The 14,219-nt window shown below is 41.2% G+C and overlaps 1 protein-coding gene across 11 annotated transcripts in view; it reads left to right on the top strand.

Moving 5' to 3' along the window:
• DLG2 (discs large MAGUK scaffold protein 2) overlaps window positions 1-14,219 on the top strand; it is an 818,767-nt gene that overhangs the window by 747,799 nt on the left and 56,749 nt on the right. The gene's annotated exons all lie outside the window — the stretch shown is intronic.

Consider the following 14,219-nt stretch of genomic DNA (forward strand, 5'->3'; position numbering starts at 1 on the left):
CTTAAACGTTGTGTGAACATAGCCTGTGTGTGGTTTAAAGTGGTTATCCAGGCTTAAAAAAAGCATAGCTATTTTCTTCCAGAAACAGCACCACTCTTGTCTTCAGTTTGTGTGTGGTATTGCAGCAAGGTTCGGTTCAAGTGAATAGATCTAAGTTGTAATACCATAAACAACCCTAGGACAGGTGCGGCGCTGTTTTTCTAACCCCTTTAAAAGTCTAAAGATTAGATGAGACTTTCTGGATTACTAAAGGGTGAGTTGACCAAAAATCTTTTTCTTTCAAATCAACTGATGCCAGAAAGTGTAATTTACTTCTGTTAAAAAATCTCAAACTTCCATTACTTATCAGCTGCTGTATATCCTACAGGAAGTGGTGTAGTCTTTCCAGTCTGGAGAGCAGGAGAGGTTTTCTATGGGGATTTGCTGCTGCTCTGGACAGTTCCTGATATGGACAGAGGTGGCAGCACAGAGCACTGTGTCAGACTGGAAAGAATATACCACTTCCTGCAGGATATACAGCAGCTGAAAAGTACTGTAAAATGAGATTTTTTTAATAGAAGTGAATTACAAATCTTTGGCACCAGTTTATTTGAAAGAAAAAAAAATGTGTGAAATCCCCCTTTAAATGCCAGATTAAAAGCTTACAGCAATAGGCTTTGTATTATAAAGAATAGGGGGAGTACACAGCTGATGATCACCATGGCATTAGTAATTACATCACCTTTGTAGTTTGGGATTTAATAAGATTATCTGATTAGAAAAAAAATGCAGAAACAGCACCACTCTTGTCCACAGGCTGCATCTGGTATTGCAGTGTTCTAGAGTCTGTGGATAAAGTCACAGATTGGATGATAAACAGTCCCTATGAGGGTCCCTCCATACAAAGTGAAGGGATATACTTCGGACAATGTCATCACTATCACATTGTTGGCTCTATCCTTATACCAAAACTACAACTCCCAGTATGCTCTGATCTAAATCCTGGTTTTATAGGTTTGGTTTGTTACAATGTGTCAGTCTCTATAGATGCCGGATTTACCGATGTCTGTATAGCGGTATAACATTTCCTATAGCCTATATGACAGACCTTCGCATCTGTCAATCTATTTCTCATTTAGTGTGAATATTCTGTGTATTGCATGAATTGCCACGAGATAGCGGATGAGGGAGCGACATCCAGTAGGAGACAGGAAGCGCCTATTAAATTATAGAAGTTTAGTCTCCGGCTCGCCGTGTCCGCAGGGCGCAATGAACGTGGGATGTTCTGGAATCTTCAACAACTTGTTAAATTATTGACGAAAGGTTTGTGAACCAAATCCGAGCCGTACAATGCAGCAATCTCATCTCCTGACTGTGATGGAGTGGCTGCATGAGAAGGCTACCTGCAGTAATATTATTACACAAGGCTTATTATCAGCTGTGGGGAGGTATTAAAGGGGAACTCCAACCCACCAGCCATAACTCAGCTGCGTCACTAGCAATGTACCCTGTAAGTGATACAGAACCGCATCACGTACACAGTGCCCTTATAGTTATCTATAGGGCAGCCAAATGTTTGTATCCATCCCTGGTGGTCTAGGGCAGTGAGGGGGGCTAATGTCTATATCAGTAGTGGTCCAGGGCAGTGAGAGGACTAATGTCTACATCCTTGGTGGTCTAGGGCTATTAAAGAGCTAGTTTGTACATATCTGGTGGTCTAGGGCTATTGAAGGTGTGTTCACACTTACCGGATCCGCAGCGTATTTTCTGCTGCGGATCCGCAGCAGATTTCATTTAAATAACTGAACACAGCATCAAATCTGCACCATCAAATCTGCTGCGGATCTGCTGCGGATCCTGTAGGTGTGAACGCACCCTAAAGGGCTAGTTTGTACATACCTGTTGATTTGGTGTAGTAAAGGAGCTAATGTCTAAATCCTTGGTCTAGGGAAATGCTATGTCTACAGCCCTGGTGGTCTAGGGCAGGAAAGGGACTAATGTCTACAACCCTGGTGGTCTAGGGCAGGAAAGGGACTAATGTCTACAACCCTGGTGGTCTAGGGCAGTAAAGGGACTAATGTCTACAACCCTGGTGGTCTAGGGCAGGAAAGGGACTAATGTCTACAACCCTGGTGGTCTAGGGCAGTAAAGGGACTAATGTCTACAACCCTGGTGGTCTAGGGCAGTAAAGGGACTAATACCTACATCTGTGATGGTCTACGGAAGGAAGTAACTAATGTCTACATCCCTGTCTAGAGCGGTCAGGGGACTAATTTCTACATCTCTGGTGTTCTATGGCAGTGAAAGGACTAATGTCTAGAAAAATAAAGGGACTAATACCTACATCCCTTGTGAAGGGGACTACTGTGTGTGTGTGTGTGTGTGTATATATATATATATATATATATATATGTGTGTGTGTGTGTGTGTGTGTGTGTGTGTGTGTGTGTGTGTGTGTGTATATATATATATATATATATATATATATATATATGTCAGTGAATAATATGTCAGTGAATAGACTAATGCCTACATCCCTGATGGTCTAAAAAAGTAAAGGGACTAATGCCTATATCCCTGGTGGTCTAGGTTAGTGAAGGGACTAATGTCTACATCCGTGGTGGTCTAGGTTAGTGAAGGGACTCATGCCTACATCCCTGGTGTTTTAGGGTTGTAAAGGAGCAGCTATCAGTATACCTGGTGGTCTAGAGCAGTAAGGGGATTAGAGTAGACCTGTAGACTATGTGCAGAAGTGGTCTATTGTCTTATAAACCCTGTGACAGAGGTGGTGAATGACATGAGCAGATGTAACAAGCCAAGCACATGTGTGCACGCACCTAAGGAGCTGACTTACACCCCCGTCCATATGTTCCTGTAAGGCGCCAACCATAGAGTGTGTGTGTAAAAGGAAACATGCGTGACGTGAAGCCCATATTCCAAACTCTCAGATGAGACGTGATGAAAATAATTCCCCCGGACAGAATTCAAGTAGAAACCTGAATCGAAAAAATGAATAACCTAATTTTCATGGAGAGTTATTTCCGAAATGCCAACACATGGCAGAGGCTTCTGTCTCATCCGCGTCATGCTATTAATGGGCAGAAACAAGTGGCGTAATCATCGTCTCCGTAATCAGCTGTCAACACGTAATAGTAATATCCATGGTCACTTACAGAATACATAGGGTTATTACGGATCTGTACTGAGTGGCCTCCTGACTGTAAAAGCACCATCACCCAGTGTCTCCGCACTCACTGAGGCGGGTGATCGCATCTGCAACATTTCATTAAACAGGCGGAAAACTGTATAGTTCAACCGTAAACTTTTGCCTTTTCGCCTTTTTCCATTTTAGCTATATGGTATATAAAATAAATTACACTATATTTATCTCATATTATTCTAGGCTATATCTGTTATATTATACCATAGTATATTCATTTTATATTATTCTATGTTATATCTGTTATATTATACCATAGTATATTCATTTTATATTATTCTACGCTATATCTGTTATATTATACGATAGTATATTTATTTTATACTATATTTTATTTCAGATTATACTGTGATTTTACTATGCTATACTATATTTTATGTTATACTATATTTTTATACTGTATTCTAGCATACCATACTTTATATTATATTTATATTTTATATCGTGCTATGCTGCATTTTATGTTACACTGGTCTACATTCTATACTATATTTCTTTTTATACTAGAGCACATTTTATGGCTATGTTAATAATAACGTCAGTTAGTTTAGCCTCAAAATAATGGACGCCATTTTAAAACGGACCTCAAAAGACGTTGTGTGGACATAGCCTTTGTTATAAACTTATATAAACTTATATAAAGTTATGCTATTTGTGTTTTAGATTGTAGTATACTGCATAAGTACCACTTAAACAACATCCAAACCAAGGTTTTGCGCACAATTTTCAAGTTATATCACTTAATTCAGATCAGGACATAATACTTAAGGCGCTATTCCACGGAACGATTATCAGCCGTATTTGGCGACGGCAGCAGACCGCCACTATCCTCTATGAGCTGCCTGGGTGATCTAGCGATCACCTGGGCAGCCCCTCCGCAGCTCCCCGCGGCCCCTCCCGCACTTACCCGCTTGCTGCCGCTGCGGCGGCGGTGAGCGGGGAACATGGAGCACAGTCGGCCCGTGGAATAGGGCCTTTATACCCTTAGCTGCAAAAGCCCCTGACTGCAAGGATGCTTACTACTCCTATAGGCGCAGATGCTAAATAGATCTATAGACATGGAATAGAATAGTGGGAGAGAGAGAAAATAGATAAAAAAAAATAGATACATTGTGATGATAGATAAATAGATATGAGATAGATAGAGAGATAGATAGATAGATAGATAGATAGGACATAGATGGACAGATAGATAGATAGATAGATAGATAGATAGATAGATAGGAGATAGATAGATAGATAGATAGATAGATAGGAGATAGATAGATAGATAGATAGATAGATAGATAGAAGATAGCAATGCAGATGCTCATAATAATAGACAGATCAGACAGAGACATGACAATAGAAAAATACAGAGATAAATCAATAAATAAATAAACATTAGATAGATAGATTAGATAGATATGTGATAGATTGATAGATAGATAGATAGATAGGAGATAGATAGATACATAGATAGATAGATAGATAGATAGATAGATAGATAGATAGATAGGAGATAGATAGATAGATAGATAGAAGATAGATAGATAAATAGATAGATAGGAGATAGATAGATAGGAGATAGATAGATAGATAGGAGATAGATAGAAGATAGCAATGCAGATGCTCATAATAATAGACAGATCAGACAGAGACATGACAATAGAAAAATACAGAGATAAATCAATCAATCAATAAATAAACATTAGATAGATAGATAAATAGATAGATATGTGATAGATGATAGATTGATAGACAGATAGATAGATAGATAGATAGATAGATAGATAGATAGATAGAAGATATGATAGATAGATAGAAGATAGATAGATAGATAGATAAATAGATAGATAGGAGATAGATAGATACATAGATAGATAGATAGATAGGAGATAGATAGATAGATAGATAGATAGATAGATAGATAGGAGATAGATAGATAGATAGATAGATAGATAGATAGATAGATAGATAGATAGGAGATAGATAGATAGGAGATAGATAGATAGGAGTTAGATAGATAGGAGATAGATACTGTAGATAGATAGATAGATAGATAGATAGATAGATAGATAGATAGATAGATAGGAGATAGATAGATAGATAGATAGATAGGAGATAGATAGATAGGAGATAGATAGATAGGAGTTAGATAGATAGGAGATAGATACTGTAGATAGATAGATAGATAATCGATAGGAGATAGATAGATAGATAGATAGATAGATAGATAGATAGGAGATAGATAGATAATTGATAGGAGATAGATAGATAGATAAATAGATAGATAGATAGATAGGCGATAGATAGATAGATAGATAGATAGGAGATAGAAGTACATACATAGTACATAGAGTATGCCTTTAGCACAGCTCACAGTATAAAGCCCTCACAGTCTATACGCCATAACATATCTGGAATAATAGAGGGCAGAGGCAGATGCTGTCACACATTATTACTGGCAGAAAATAATTAGGACGCTCCTAAAATCGGAGCCGGTTCACTTTTGCAAAAAGCGGCAATTTTCTAGTCACCGGCTGCCATTCTGCAAATTACTCCCATCACACATTATTGCCGCTCTCAGACCTCCGAGAGCAAATTGCAGCAGTGAACTTGGTAGCGGGAAATGTGCGTCGTTATTACTTTACAGTGATGGAATAAACACGGGTGGTCCATTCCGGGGCTATACTGCCTCTCGGGGGAGGATTTCAAGATGTAGACCCATGTACAGCTGCTATGGGTAAAGTATATGGGCACTGAGCCTTACAATCATGGCGGCATGCTGCTAGGAGTGGACACCTTGGTTTCAGCACTAAGGACAGCGCCTCGTATATTACAGTAATAGTCTCTGCAGAGTCTCAAGGATACATGTGCCGGTGATCTCCATTATATAGGTATTATCTATGCTGGATATTAGGAGTTGTAGTCATTAGACACTGCTGACTACTTTAGCAGTCATTCCAACATGGTTGAGATACCCTCAAAGGCTTCATTTGTCTTCATATGTCATCATCTCTGGAGCCTTGTAATCTCAGTTAGGCTATGTTCACACTACGTAAAAGTACGTACTTTGTGCAGTGTGGAACACTGCCTATTCTTCTATGGGATCCCTGCCGGAGCGTATACACATCGTATACACTCTGGCTGGGATCCTATGTGGCGCCGCAAAAAACTGACATTGCGGCCGTAGAAAGACCTGTCAATTCACACAATGAAGCGAGTGGCTCCGGCCCCTTGCTGCATTGTGTGCTATGAGAGTTCTGATGTGGGCGCGCGCTGATGCGCCCACATCAGAACACTGTGGCTGGAAAGATCATCCGGCCGGTACTGCCGGATCTTTTCAGAGACCGTCTGTTCCGTGACCCGGCCGGGTCAGGGAACGGCCGTTCATATACGCAGTGTGCACATAGCCTTAAGGCACACTATGGAATTTCCACAGAGACTTCAAGCGGATTCCGCCATGAGGCCTCCACTCGAAGTTCGGCCCATTCATAGACTTAATACATGCCGGCAGATTTCGCTCAAAGAATTTACAGGTCAATTCTTTGGGCAGATTTTGCCGGCAAATATCATTGAGTCTATGGAACGGGCCAAAATTTTGAAGTCTAAATTAATATATATTTGTAAAAAAAACAAAAAACTTTTTTGTGCTCTTTTATTCTTTCCTTGCTTTCTCTTCTGTCTTCATTGCCCAACTTCCTGTCTAGTGTACATCCTGTATCAAATGATGTACACTCTAGCCAGGAATTTAGTCAACACTCTCCCATTTGGGAGGTTCAAGTGGGCGTAGCAGGTTATAGTAGAGAATGCATAGTGGGAGGGAGATAGCGTTGGCTGAAGTCCTGGCTATAATGTACAAAGGAACAGGAAGTCTGGGACAGGATGGAAGTCGGGCTAATTAAAACAACATTATTTATTTTAAAAAAGAGTTTTATTGTAAAAAAAAAAAAAAAACTTTAATGTACGGGGGTACAGACTGATATTTCAATCACTTTGTCATGCTCCACCCCCTTTAGATCCTAGAAGTTGGTCAATTTTCCCATAGTTTTATTCCACAGCCAACACTGATCTGAAGCTGTCCCTCCTTCCTTCCAGTGGTTGGGACAGCTGTACCGTTTGCCTTATATACGCCAATATCACCCCCTCAGGATGGTGTGGGGTAATGCCACCGCTCTGGCATGTGGCTCTATGACTGAAGCAAAACTACAACTTCCACCAAGAATGACATAGATGATATGAGGCATAGGTTTATAGTTGTGGAGTCATAGGTTGGCGATCACTCCATTGAGAGTAACTAAGAGAGTCACTATGGGAATCAGGCTCATATATTATACCCCCTCCCCTGTACCTCGAAGGCCGAAATGAAGGACACTAAAATATGGAGCAGAAGCAGCACCCCCTCACATATACAGCATCCCCTCATATATACAGCATCATCACACATATAAGGCACCCCCTCACATATATGGCACCACCTCACATATATGGCACTATCAAACAAATGCAGCACCCCCTCACATATACATCACCACTATACATATACGGCACCACCTTACATATACGGCACTAGCACACATATACGGCACCAGCACACGTATACGGCACCATCACACGTATACGGCACCACCTCACATATATGGCACCATCACACAAATGCAGCACCCCCTCACATATACATCACCACCATACATATACGGCACCACCTTACATATATGGCACCAGCACACATATAGGGCACCAACTCACATATACGGCACCATTACACGTATATGGCACCACCACACGTATACGGCACCACCTCACGTATACGGCACCAGCACACGTATACGGCACCATCACACGTATACGGCACCACCTTACATATACGGCACCATCACACATATACGGCACCAGCTCACATATACGCCACTACCTTACATACACCTCACCACCACCTCACATATACCTCACCACCAGTGCCATGTTGCCTCCTATATCCTTATTAAGGATGTATGTATTATAGAGCCCTCCATGTTTGTATTGAACACATCTCAATACTCTCTAAAAAGATTTCTCTTGTCATTTATTACAATCAAATTAACGTAAAGTGAGTCGATGGATATTGTGTTATATACTGAAGTTATCCCCTTCCCCTCCCCCACACAGTCATTATAATATGTTACCAACAGGTGTATAGAAAGACTCTCATTAACTCCGGCATGTTCTTTATTTCAACATAGGATTAGAATTAACACGAGCGTTGTCATAGCAACCACTGTTATTTCCCAGGCCCGGATCCGGTTCCCTTTTTGACATATGTTGTTGATTTAATTGTTTTTTAATAGAATCCCTTCCCAGCAGAGACACTTTCAGGCCTTGAGATGAATTATAAAGATGCTCCAGAACTTCAGGGGTTAACATTCACCAATCGGCAGTATAAGGACCATGGTGATGGTTGTAGTTCTCATTGTGGACCCCCAGACCCAGTATTTGTATAGATTTCATAGAATTGCCTATAGTGGCTACACACAAGGGCTACTGCTTGTAACTCTTCTTACACAGTGAGGCTATGTTCACACTATGTAAGAGACCGGCCGGGTCACGGAACGGCCGGACTCTGCCCGGATCATTGTACCGGCCGGATGATCTTTCCGGCCGCTCGCTTCACTGTGTGAACTGACAGGGTTTCCCACGGATCCCAGCTGGAGCGTATATGATGTGTGTACTCACTGGCTGGGACCCCATTGAAAATAAGGCATTGTTCCACCCCGCAAAAAGTACGGGTCGGCAACAACGGCCGTACTTTTACGTAGTGTGAACATGCAGCTCTGGAGTATAATACAGGATGTAACTCAGGATCAGTACAGGATCAGTAATATAATGTATGTACACAGTGACCCCGCCTGCAAAATAGTGAGTGCAGCTCTGGGGTATAATACAGGATGTAACTCAGGATCCGTACAGGATAAGTAATGTAATGTATGTACACAGTTACCCCACCAGCAGAATAGTGAGTGCAGCTCTGGAGTATAATACAGGATGTAACTTGGGATCAGTTTAAGGGGGCCATTCAGTGTATATTCTTATAGTTCCACAGAGTGATAATTCCACAGAGCGATAATCGGCCGAATCGGATGATCGATCCGTGGAATAAATACAACGATCAGCCGATGACAACGATCATCAGCTGATCGTTGATATAGGTTTGAACCTATAATTGTCGGGCGCCAACCGCGCATCGCTATGTGTGATAGAGGTGCGCGGCCGTCGACTGACGATTTACATTACCTTTCCAGGCTGCAGGGCTTCTCTTGCGGTATTCTTCTCCCCGGGTCCCGCGCGCTCCAGCTTCACTACGGCCTGTCTGAGCCAACAGGCTGCTCAGCCAATCACTGGCCGGGACCGCCGCGGCCAGTGATTACCTGAGCGGCCTGTCAGCTGAGACAGACCGCTCTGAAGCTGGAGCGCGCGGGACCTGGGTAGAAGAAGACTGCAAGAGAAGCCCTGAAGCCTGGATGGGAATTGTATAAAGTTTAAGCAAGGGCTGCAAGGACATCGGTAACAATGTCCATGCAGCCCTTGTTAAACGATAATCGGGCCGTGTATTAGGCCCAGTAAACACTCATTTACAGTTATCGGGCCCCCATCGGCCCGTGTAATAACACCCTAAGTATGGCTAGTATGGATAGTGGAGAGCAGCGACCTGAAATAGATTTACACAATGCATGTACACCCTTACTGCATCCAAGTGAACTTTGCATCAGGTTGTTTTGCATGTCGTCTTACTTTTAGCTGTATACAGAATTTCCCTTTATATAAACCATGCATTCTCCATAAACCCACAGGAGTGACCGCTGTAATGTTTACTGTGTCTGGAGATTTATTGCAGGTCGGGGCTTGGATAGGTACAGAGGCAGCTGATGCGATTCATCTCCTGCCTGCAGGGCTCCCACTTCTCCTTACATTGTCCATGTAGTATTCCTAATTGGCCAGGATTAATGGCTAGAGCGGTAACTGCGGGAAGAGAGAGAAATCAATCCCAGGACTCTCATAGGCTTACTGCTGCAGTAAATAATGAATGGTCGGATCACAGCCTGACCTTCCAGGGTCTTAGAGGATTCGCATTAACATTCAACTGTAAGGTAAAGAAAGTAATGAATCTAAGAGGAAACAGTGAAGGCAAAAATAATAAAATGAGAGAAAAAAATAAAAGTAAAAGTATTGGGAAAGCATGGAAACTATGAGCCCCAACCCTTAGGGTCCTATTAGACGAAGCGATTTTTAACGATAAACAATCACAATCGAGATTGTTTATTGTTAACCTGAAGTTATTCACCATATTACACAGAACGATAGTCATTAGTTACAGTCGTTATTCCATCTGTTCCTAGCATGTGAAGGCAAAATGTGGAATTACACTGAACGATTTTTGATGATTTTGTTGTCAGCACCAAACGAACGATGTATGATTTTTTGTGGGATGTTTGATCAATGCCTATATACTGTTTAATGTACAAAAATATAACTACTATAATAATGCTCCTATAGGCTATGTTCACACTACGTATATTTCAGTCAGTATTGCAACCAAAACCAGGAGTGGGTTAAAAACACAGAAAGGATCTGTTCACATAATGTTGAAATTGAGTGGATGGCCGCCATATAACAGTAAATAACGGCCATTATTTCAATATAACAGCCGTTGTTTTAAAATAACAGCAAATATTTTCCATTATATGGCGGCCATCCACTCAATTTCAACATGTGTGAACAGATCCTTTCTGTGTTTTTAATCCACTCCTGGTTTTGGTTGCAATACTGACTGAAATATACTGACTGAAATATACATATACTGACTGAAATATACGTAGTGTGAACGCAGCCATATACAAGAATATAACTACTATAACACTGCTCCTATATACAAGAATATAACTACTACAATACTGCTCCTATATACAAGACTATAACTACTATAATACTGCTCCTATATACAGGAATATAACTACTATAATACTGCCCCCTATGTACAAGAATATAACTACTATAATACTGCTCCTATATACAAGAATACAACTACTATAATACTGCTCCTATATACAAGAATATAAGTACTATAATACTGCTCCTATGTACAAGAATATAACTACTAGAATACTGCCTCCTATGTACAAGAATATAACTACTATAATACTGCCCCTATATACAAGAATATAACTAGTATAATACTGCTCCTATATACAGGAATATAACTACTATGTTACTGCCCCCTATATACAAGAATATAACTACTATAAATACATTTTCAGCTACTAGTGAAGTGATTGGATTGCCATCTCCCTCTGGGTCTATTAGTGGATCCTGATATTTGCCAGACGTATTCATTGAAATAGATGAATATCTACATATGTGTTACATTCTATAGGCAGGTGTTGATGGCGGTGCTCGGCTGGTGATGGGATTTTCGGTGGAGATCCCGTTGTCTCCTCACACACAGTTACCAGTCATTATCACATCATCTGGTGTAGAATAAGGTTTTGTGAATGTCCCACTGATCTGTAAATGAATCATTGAGGATAGATGAGCCATCATGTCATCTCTATTACAGAAATCCGGAATGACAGGCTAAATATTGCTCTTCAATCAGTTGCTAAAAAATGTTGCCTTTTCTTGGGAAAGCCATGTGTTTACTAATACGGGATGGACGGCTTCTTAGGTTTCCACATGTTAAATTGTTCTCAGATCTTCTATTCCTGTATTTTTGCATATATCATTAAATTGTTGTTTATCGTAGTCGTAGTCAGATAACACAGATTGACAGTTGACTGCCTATACACAACATGGATAGATAACTGCCAATCAGCAGATAGTGGGCGAAGGTTGCTGCTTCTCATGAATATTCAGGACTACCGGGCTCATGCACATAATGGAGAGGACTACTTTAAGTCTCTTTAAGCTTTTTTTGATGTAAAACCTTTACAAATTATACAAACAATAATGTTAAAAAAAAAAGAGAATAAAACCTCAGCCAACCTGCCATCGCCGCTCGTCCCTCTTACTAGGTCAGTGGAGAAAAAGAGCAATGAAGAAACCAAAATCTTAGGCTAAAAATACAAACGTTGTCTCCCCTTCTGCCGTCATCTATTATAAGCGGGCAGCACTTTTACTTTCCCTGAAGACGCTGTGCGGATTTAGATATATGTCGCATTCCGCTTCCTCGTATCACTCCAGAGCTCTCTCCGCATTCCAGGAATTTATTGAATCGATCGCTGGAACATAATGATGTGCTGCCCGAAAGTAAAGCCTTCTGGCGAGCGCCCAGCTTCTCAAAGACCTGAAATCCATCACGGGAAGTCTCCTCGCGGAGCTCAGATAGCTGAGGATGATTTGTGGCCCGACTTTGATTTATCTATAGAAAGACCCTTAAAGGGAGACTCCAGATAAAATATATTCACTTATGTAATTTTGCATATTTTATTGTTTTCAGGATGTCTGCTTGCTGTCAGTGAATAGAAACATTTGCTACTTAACAGTAGATAAAAATCGAGTAAGAGAAGTGAATGGCTTGTGACAAGTTAGGGCTCTATAATGTGACTTGCCCCTTTCTAATAGTCACATGGCCTGGACACACAGGTTCCCAGTCAGTGACTACAAGCAAAGATCGTAAAAACGGTGCAGAACTGAGACACATGGGAGGAGATTTATCAAACATGATGTAAAGTGAAACTGGCTCAGTTGCCCCTAGCAACCAATCAGATTCCACCTTTTATTTCTCACAGACTCTTTGGAAAATGTAAGGTGGAATCTGATTGGTTGCTAGGGGCAACTGAGCCAGTTTCACTTTACACCATGTTTGATAAATCTCCCCCCTGGTCTTCTCATTGCCCTAGTTCAAGGGCGCAAACAGCCCATAGCTTACCCCTCACTTGAAGGGGAGCCTTATTGCTGGAGTATGCGCTTAAAAGGCGGTATCCAGGTCTAGAAACACATGTCTTCTTTCTTACATATACAGCACCACTCCTGTCCTCTGTCCGGTTGTTGGTTTTGCAGCTCAGTTCCATTGAAGTGAATGGAACTGAATTGTTATACCAATGAAATAAACTGGTTATAGAAAGTTGTACAGATTTGTAAATTATTTCTATTTAAAATTCTTCAGTCTTCCAGTACTTATTAGCTGCTGTATGTCCTGCAGGAAGTGGTGTATTCTTTCCAGTGTGACACAGTGCTCTCTGCTGCCACCTATGTCAATGTCAGGAACTGTCTAGAGCAGGAGAGGTTTTCTATGGGGATTTGCTTCTGCTCTGGACAGTTCTTGTCATGGACAGAGGTGGCAGCAGAGAGTTTTGTGTCAGAATGAAAAGATTACACTGCTTACTGCAGGACATACAGCAGTATTTGGAAGACTTTTGTTGGAGTACCCTTTTAATAACTTAGTCTGAACAGTAACCACTCTTTAGGGTACGTTCACAGACACTGGAGTTTTGTTGCATGAAGGACGGCTGGACGATTAAATGATGCATTCACATTGCATTGTCATTGTGTTACGGAATGTGTGAACACTGCCCTAGAATGACAGTCTTTAGAACAGGGATGGGGAACCTTCGGCTCTCCAACTGTTGCAAAACTACAATTTCCATCATGCCCGGACAGCCGAAGCTTTAGCTTCGGCTGTCTGGGCATGATGGGAATTGTAGTTTTACAACAGCTGGAGGGCCGAAGGTTCCCCATCCCTGATTTAGAGGGACTCAGGACCTTTATTGTCCCTGTGGTGGCACTGTAGGGAAAAAGAATACTTGCTGACAGGTTCCTTTATCAGCCTTTACTTAGGCCTGTGTTCACACATGCATCGTTTAATTGCCATAATAAATCATTTAATTGCCGTCCAGCCGTCCTTCATTGCGTTAACTCAATCAGACTCCCATGTGTGCAAACATACCCTCAAGGTCTTCTCCTACCAAAAATAGGTTCTAAAAAATAGACAAGCCCTTTAAGTCATTGTTGTACTCCTGGGGGGGGTCTCTTTAAAGTATTGGCACGTCACTCCGCTGGCAGCAGA

The sequence above is a fragment of the Dendropsophus ebraccatus genome, chromosome 5 (genome assembly GCF_027789765.1).
Source record: "Dendropsophus ebraccatus isolate aDenEbr1 chromosome 5, aDenEbr1.pat, whole genome shotgun sequence".
In the NCBI taxonomy this organism is placed as follows: domain Eukaryota; kingdom Metazoa; phylum Chordata; class Amphibia; order Anura; family Hylidae; genus Dendropsophus; species Dendropsophus ebraccatus.